Source organism: Rattus norvegicus, chromosome 1, assembly GCF_021556685.1.
Source record: "Rattus norvegicus strain SHRSP/BbbUtx chromosome 1, alternate assembly SHRSP_T2T, whole genome shotgun sequence".
Classification (NCBI taxonomy): domain Eukaryota; kingdom Metazoa; phylum Chordata; class Mammalia; order Rodentia; family Muridae; genus Rattus; species Rattus norvegicus.
Genome location: NC_141534.1, coordinates 109,478,756 through 109,487,717, shown reverse-complemented (window position 1 = coordinate 109,487,717; position 8,962 = coordinate 109,478,756). Strand labels below are relative to the sequence as shown.

The 8,962-nt window shown below is 39.2% G+C and overlaps 1 pseudogene; it reads left to right on the top strand.

The window, feature by feature from the left end:
- Positions 1 to 3,408: 3,408 nt before the first annotated feature.
- Positions 3,409 to 7,354, top strand: LOC148007354 (mas-related G protein-coupled receptor member B2-like; annotated as a pseudogene).
- The last annotated feature ends 1,608 nt before the right edge of the window (positions 7,355 to 8,962 follow it).

Genomic DNA, 8,962 nt, shown 5'->3' with positions numbered 1-8,962 from the left:
ACAGAACACATGAAACTCAAGAAGGATGACCAAAATGCGAATGCTTCACTCCTTCTTTAAAAGGGGAACAAGAATACCCTTGGGAGGGAATAGGGAGGCAACGTTTAGAACAGAGGCAGAAGGAACACCCGTTCAGAGCCTGCCCCACATGTGGTCCATACATATACAGCCACCCAATTAGATAAGGTGGATGAAACAAAGAAGTGCAGGCCGACAGGAACCGGATGTAGATCTCTCCTGAGAGACACAGCCAGAATACAGCAAATACATAGGCGAATGCCAGCAGCAAACCACTGAACTGAGAACGGGACCCCCGTTGAAGGAAACAGAGAAAGAACTGGAAGAGCTTGAAGGAGTTTGAGACCCCGTATGAACAACAATGCCAACCAACCAGAGCTTCAAGGGACTAAGCCACTATCCAAAGACTATACATGGACTGATCCTGGACTCCAACTGCATACACCGCATTGAATAGCCTTGTATGAGCACCAGTGGAAGGGGAAGCCCTTGGTCCTGCCAAGACTGAACCCCCAGTGAACGTGATTGTTGGAGGGAGTGAGGTAATGGGGGGAGGATGGGGAGGGGAACACCAGTGGAGAAGAGGATGGGGACGGGTTGGGTGATGTTGGCCTGGAAACTGGGAATGGGAACAATCGAAATGAAATAAGAAATACCCAAGTTAATAAAGATGAAAAAGAAAAGAAATATAAAAAATGATTTTTCCTTTCCTTGACTCTGTTGTTAATCAATTATTCACCTTCAAGAGGTAGCCCTCCCGAAATCCACCTTCCATCAAGTCCTGGCTATTGATGAAAACGTATCTGTGCATAACCTGTGTAGGTATGCCAAACTTCTCTGAACTAGTGACTAGAATGAGCATGTCTTGGCAAGGGTATATCATTTTTGAAGCTCTTCTTATGGATTTTGCTTCAAATCTATCCAGAGAGCAGTTACGTCCTCAATTTTGCTCTCACTGTTGCACAGCTGTGTACATCTTGCCTGCAGGTTGGTCTCATAGAGTGCTGAATTCATACTTGCTTAAGACCATAAATATTTTTAGTCCCATAGAAGCCTTCATAATACCCTATGACCAACAAGAGTAAATTAGTGTTTTTCCTTCCCCATATCCATATCATTATTTCTAGTTCTTTATATTCTTGGTGATATCCATTCTTATAGAGACAAGATAGACTCTTATAGCAATTTACAGTTTCTTGATGGTCACTGATAAGCAATTTTCAAAATGTTAGCAGATACTCATCATTCTTTTTTGGGTATGTGTCTGCTCAAATCTATATTTCTTCCCTTGAATGGATTTCTTCTTTTCTTCATTCTTTACTCTTTGAGTTATTTATGTTTCCTAGACAGCACTCTTCTTTTGAATGGGTAGCTGGCAAATCATATTAATTTTCCTTTATTCTGGTATGTATTCCTGTCTCCTTTATGTTCATTCAGGTGGTTATTCAAGTCCTCTTTGAATTCTATGAACCTCTGAACATGCTTCTATTTGTTCCTTTGAACCCTGTGTTTTGAACTCCATTTAAATTAAATTAAATTCTTCATATGTTTCATAAATATTTTTTAATTTGGTGATATGACCCAAGCATCTGAAGTCTAGTTCTTGGTTATTTCTTTTGGTATAAGGTTTTGCTCACCATTTGGGAGGAGTCCTCAGGTGAGTCATGAAGTATATACTTGGGGGAATTGAAGGGCACAATCTTTTGGAGCAGGAGAGTTTCTTATCAAACAAATTTGAGTTGATACAGAAAAGATCCAGGTTGGGTATACAGTTTGATAGGAAGAATAGATCCAAGGAATGTGGTTTCTATCAGGATGGGTATATCACTTGATTTTTTGCAGTTAGATTCTTTCCTGATGTGGAATGTTATCTTTACCTGATTTTCCAGATCAAAGACGTTTACTCAGAACTGTGTTGTTTGCTGATAGGTTTTTCTTTGCCACTAAACTCTCACATGTCCATGTAGCCTTTCACATCAGCATTCTCTAAATGTCATTTACTTCTGAACTGGTCATTTTTTAGCATGTTCATTTGGAATGTCCCTGCAATTGTTGGAATGACCCTATATCTGTTGGAATATTCCTATATTTTTATAGATTAAGAAAAATTCTGAATTCTAGCTTAGACTATTCTTGAATTCAATGAAATCTTCCTGACCCACCCTCTAGAGTCAGGTATTCCTCAAGTAAGCTACTGTGTCTGATAGATATTTTCTATTAAGTTCTCTCTTTCTCTGCAGTTGTTTCTTTGTTGCATGACATCTATTAACAGTTACTTTTTCTTCATTTTATTTTTTCTCTAAGTTTGCATTTTTAGTTCTCAAGAGTCTTAGAAATTCAGTTAATCTCAGAACCAATGCCTACATTCTGGTCTGAAATGTTTCTAGGTCAACAATCTTGCCATTTATTAAATATCAGAATGATGAAGTACATCATTAGCCATATTGCAGCATATGCCATTCTTTCAAATACACTTCAACTTCCTTTGAAAGAAACATCAGCAATGACATTTCTTCATTTTTATATGCTTTAAGGTACTAAACCTACTCTAAAATATTTGTAAAATCATTTAATCTAAATTTTTAGCCACTGTTGTTTTTATTACTAATTATTCATTTTGAATAATTATTTAATATATCTTATATATGATATATATCATATACATGTGATATTTATCCTATGTATCTTATGTGTATCACATATGTGAATTATATGGGGTGTATATATGTATAAATATAGAGTATATAATTCATGAATAATAAATCAGTGAAAATTCTGAATTACTCAATGTGTCTCAATAGAGAAATATACACTTGTGATATAGCAACAGACAACAGAAAAGTTCTTAATGTCTTCAAAGACATCTGTCAAATTTCATATCTGAAATGGACACTGAGTCCCACTAGTATATATGGCTTGTTCTTTTCAAACTTGTCTTTGTAGGATTTGGTATTCCATTCATGACTATCATTCATGATTTTCATATTTTTCCATTTGGGGTTTCCCCCTGCCAGGGCTAGGAGCAGCTGTTGGTCATGCTTCTGGCTTCTGAGTTCCTGCAACAGAAAAGAACCATCCTTATAAAAGAAAGAAAGGTAGGTTCAGAGTTCTATATCTTTCTGACAGAGCCTGAGACCCTGAGTTTCTTTATGGGGGCCACCAACTACTCTCATACCATTAAAGATCATAGATTATGGATAGGCCACATAAATACAAAGTGCATTTAAATTAAGGCTCCTGAAATACTGGTATAAATAAAGTACTTAGTTTCTATAGTCCTATTTCTCCTCCTGATGAACCAGGTCAGGTATTACCACAAAACTGGGTGTTCATGAATCAGAGTTCACAGCATGTGCTCATGTATTTTTATTTTGTTGTTGTTTCAGGAACATGAGTGGTGATTTCCTAAGCAAGAATCTTAGTATCTCAGCCTCGGAAACTAACATCACAGTGTTGAATGAAAGCTACCACATTGATACTTCAGCTTGTGTCATCAAGATCCAAATAATTACTTTGCTTTTCATCATCATTTCCCTGGTTGGCATCATACTAAATGCCATAGTACTGTGATTCCTGGACATCTGTACGCACATGAATGCCTTCTCTGTCTACATTCTCAACCTGACTATGGCTGACTTTCTCTTCTCGTGCTTTCAGTTTGTATTTTGGTTTCTTTTTTTTTTTTTTCTGGAATCTTTTTTTTTTTTTTATTAACTTGAGTATTTCTTATATACATTTCGAGTGTTATTCCCTTTCCCGGTTTCCGGGCAAACATCCCCCTCCCCCCTCCCCTTCCTTATGGGTGTTCCCCTCCCAACCCTCCCCCCATTGCCGCCCTCCCCCCATAGACTAGTTCACTGGGGGTTCAGTCTTAGCAGGACCCAGGGCTTCCCATTCCACTGGTGCTCTTACTAGGATATTCATTGTACCTATGGGGTCAGAGTCCAGGGTCAGTCCATGTATAGTCTTTAGGTAGTGGCTTAGTCCCTGGAAGCTCTGATTGCTTGGCATTGTTGTACTTTTGGGGTCTCGAGCCCCTTCAAGCTCTTCCAGTTCTTTCTCTGATTCCTTCAATAGGGGACCTATTCTCAGTTCAGTGGTTTGCTGCTGGCATTCGCCTCTGTATTTGCTGTATTCTGGCTGTGTCTCTCAGGAGAGATCTACATCCGGCTCCTGTCGGTCTGCACTTCTTTGCTTCATCCATCTTGTCTAATTGGGTGGCTGTATATGTATGGGCCACATGTGGGGCAGGCTCTGAATGGGTGTTCCTTCAGTCTCTGTTTTAATCTTTGCCTCTCCCTTCCCTGCCAAGGGTATTCTTTTTCCTCATTTAAAGAAGGAGTGAAGCATTCACATTTTGATCACCCGTCTTGAGTGTCGTTTGTTCTAGGGATCTAGGGTAATTCAAGCATTTGGGCTAATAGCCACTTATCAATGAGTGCATACCATGTATGTCTTTCTGTGATTGGGTTAGCTCACTCAGGATGATATTTTCCAGTTCCAACCATTTGCCTACGAATTTCATAAACTCGTTGTTTTTGATAGCTGAGTAATATTCCATTGTGTAGATGTACCACATTTTCTGTATCCATTCCTCTGTTGAAGGGCATCTGGGTTCTTTCCAGTTTCTGGCTATTATAAATAAGGCTGCGATGAACATAGTGGAGCACGTGTCTCTTTTATATGTTGAGGCATCTTTTGGGTATATGCCCAAGAGAGGTATAGGTGGATCCTCAGGCAGTTCAATGTCCAATTTTCTGAGGAACCTCCAGACTGATTTCCAGAATGGTTTTACCAGTCTGCAATCCCACCAACAATGGAGGAGTGTTCCTCTTTCTCCACATCCTCGCCAGCATCTGCTGTCACCTGAGTTTTTGATCTTAGCCATTCTCACTGGTGTGAGGTGAAATCTCAGGGTTGTTTTGATTTGCATTTCCCTTATGACTAAAGATGTTGAACATTTCTTTAGGTGTTTCTCAGCCATTCGGCATTCCTCAGCTGTGAATTCTTTGTTTAGCTCTGAACCCCATTTTTTAATAGGGTTATTTGTTTCCCTGCGGTCTAACTTCTTGAGTTCTTTGTATATTTTGGATATAAGGCCTCTATCTGTTGTAGGATTGGTAAAGATCTTTTCCCAATATGTTGGTTGCTGTTTTGTCCTAACCACAGTGTCCTTTGCCTTACAGAAGCTTTGCAGTTTTATGAGATCCCATTTGTCGATTCTTGATCTTAGAGCATAAGCCATTGGTGTTTTGTTCAGGAAATTTTTTCCAGTGCCCATGTGTTCCAGATGCTTCCCTAGTTTTTCTTCTATTAGTTTGAGTGTATCTGGTTTGATGTGGAGGTCCTTGATCCACTTGGACTTAAGCTTTGTACAGGGTGATAAGCATGGATCGATCTGCATTCTTCTACATGTTGCTCTCCAGTTGAACCAGCACCATTTGCTGAAAATGCTATCTTTTTTCCATTGGATGGTTTTGGCTCCTTTGTCAAAAATCAAGTGACCATAGGTGTGTGGGTTCATTTCTGGGTCTTCAATTCTATTCCATTGGTCTATCTGTCTGTCTCTGTACCAATACCATGCAGTTTTTATCACTATTGCTCTGTAATACTGCTTGAGTTCAGGGATAGTGATTCCCCCTGAAGTCCTTTTATTGTTGAGGATAGCTTTAGCTATCCTGGGTTTTTTGTTATTCCAGATGAATTTGCAAATTGTTCTGTCTAACTCTTTGAAGAATTGGATTGGTATTTTGATGGGGATTGCATTGAATCTGTAGATCGATTTTGGTAAAATGGCCATTTTTACTATATTAATCCTGCCAATCCATGAGCATGGGAGATCTTTCCATCTTCTGAGGTCTTCTTCAATTTCTTTCCTCAGTGTCTTGAAGTTCTTATTGTACAGATCTTTTACTTGCTTGGTTAAAGTCACACCGAGGTACTTTATATTATTTGGGTCTATTATGAAGGGTGTCGTTTCCCTAATTTCTTTCTCGGCTTGTTTCTCTTTTGTATAGAGGAAGGCAACTGATTTATTTGAGTTAATTTTATACCCAGCCACTTTGCTGAAGTTGTTTATCAGCTTTAGTAGTTCTCTGGTGGAACTTTTGGGATCACTTAAATATACTATCATGTCATCTGCAAATAGTGATATTTTGACCTCTTCTTTTCCGATCTGTATCCCCTTGATTTCCTTTTGTTGTCTGATTGCTCTGGCTAGAACTTCAAGAACTATATTGAATGAGTAGGGAGAGAGTGGGCAGCCTTGTCTAGTCCCTGATTTTAGTGGGATTGCTTCAAGTTTCTCTCCATTTAGTTTAATGTTAGCAACTGGTTTGCTGTATATGGCTTTTACTATGTTTAGGTATGGGCCTTGAATTCCTATTCTTTCCAGGACTTTTATCATGAAGGGGTGTTGAATTTTGTCAAATGCTTTCTCAGCATCTAATGAAATGATCATGTGGTTCTGTTCTTTCAGTTTGTTTATATAATGGATCACGTTGATGGTTTTCCGTATATTAAACCATCCCTGCATGCCTGGGATGAAGCCTACTTGATCATGGTGGATGATTGTTTTGATGTGCTCTTGAATTCGGTTTGCCAGAATTTTATTGAGTATTTTTGCGTTGATATTCAGTATTTTGGTTTCTTAATGCCCTTTACATCTTCTATTCAATTGATATTGAAATCCCCCTTTTTATTTATTTTGTGCCAACATTTGCTTATTTTTCTGGTTGGAGCATTCTCAGCACCATTAGCATTGAATGCTGTCTATCTGTAATATGGCCCATCTGGTACCACTGTAAACATCCAAGACACACATCAGTGATCACATGTTTTGTGCTTTGGGCTGTGTCCCTGTTGTTGAGTCTCCTGCAAGGGAATGCATGTGGCTTACTGCTTAACAGTTTTGACTTTTATTGGTGTGAAACATTTTATGTCATCACCACAGTATGGTCAATTGTTTTATTTGTTGTTCTCTATGGATCCAGTCTCACCCTACTTGTCAGGATCTTCTTTCTGTGGCTCACAGAGAATGCCTGTGACCAGGCTGTATGTGACTATTGTCCTCTCAGTCCTGATCTTCCTGATCTTTGGTCTTTCATTTGGGATCTATTGGCTTCTCTATCAATGGGTTAGCGATTTTCATTATTGTGATTTTTATCATGAGATACTATTCCTATCCTGTGTTAACAGCTGTTCCAACCCCATCATTTACTTTCTCATTGGATCCATTCGGAACCACAGGTTCAGGCGGAAGACTCTAAAACTACTTCTGCAGAGGGCCATGCAGAACACCCCTGAGGAGGATGAAGGTGGAGAAAATGGCTCTTGACAACACCCTGAAGAACTGGAAACAGTCCAGGGCTGCAGCTGAAAGCTGCTTGATCAGACAAAAATGGTTTTGAGAGAAATATTTTTTCTTATCTGTGTGGACCATTTTTTACAACTTGTTCAGTTTGTTACCTCATCTTCAGTTGATTAAAACAATAGCTTTTGTAAAAGTTGAGAGATCTGAGTCTTGTCATACAAATACTGACTGAGCATTTCTCAAGCTGTGTTACTTCGGGCTTCAACATCTCCTTTTTTTGGGACTCCTTGTAAGTGTTCTGTTATAGAGAACTGTTCTTACTGTTAGCAAACTATCCTTCCTTCAAAGGCAAACAGAAGATGGAAAGATCTCCCATGCTCATGGATTGGCAGGATTAATATAGTAAAAATGGCCATTTTACCAAAATCGATCTACAGATTCAATGCAATCCCCATCAAAATACCAATCCAATTCTTCAGAGAGTTAGGCAGAACAATTTGCAAATTCATCTGGAATAACAAAAAACCCAGGATGGCTAAAACTATCCTCAACAACAAAAGGACTTCCTGGGGAATCACTACCCCTGAACTCAAGCAGTATTACAGAGCAATAGTGATAAAAACTGTATGGTATTGGTACAGAGACAGACAGATAGACCAATGGAATAGAATTGAAGACCCAGAAATGAACCCACACACCTATGGTCACTTGATTTTTGACAAAGGAGCCAAAACCATCCAATGGAAAAACAATAGCATTTTCAGCAAATGGTGCTGGTTCAAGTGGAGGTCAGCATGTAGAAGAATGCAGATCGATCCATGCTTATCACCCTGTACAAAGCTTAAGTCCAAGTGGATCAAGGACCTCCACATCAAACCAGATACACTCAAACTAATAGAAGGAAAAGTGGGGAAGCATCTCGAACACACGGGCACTGGAGAAAATTTCCTGAACAAAATACCAATGGCTTATGCTCTAAGATCAAGAATTGACAAATGGGATCTCATAAAACTGCAAAGCTTCTGTAGGCAAAGGACACCGTGGTTAGGACAAAATGGCAACCAACAGATTGGGAAAAGATCTTTACCAATCCTACAACTGATAGAGGGCTTATATCTAAAATTTACAAAGAACTCAAGAAGTTAGACCATAGGGAGACAAATAACCGTATTAAAAATAGAGTTCAGAGCTAAACAAAGAATTCACAGCTGAGGAATGCGGAATGGCTGAGAAACACCTAAAGAAATGTTCAACATCTTTAGTTATAAGGGAAATGCAAATCAAAACAACCCTGAGATTTCACCTCACACCAGTGAGAATGGCTAAGATCAAAAACTCAGGTGACAGCAAATGCTGGCAAGGATGCGGAGAGAGAGGAACACTCCTCCATTGTTGGTGGGATTGCAGACTGGTACAACCATTCTGGAAATCAGTCTGGAGGTTCCTCAGAAAATTGGACATTGAACTGCCTGAGGATCCAGCTATACCTCTCTTGGGCACATACCCAAAAGATGCCCCAACATATAACAAAGACCCATGCTCCACTATGTTCATAGCAGCCTTATTTATAATAGCCAGAAGCTGGAAAGAACCCAGATGCTCTTCAATAGAGGAATAGATACAGAAAATGTG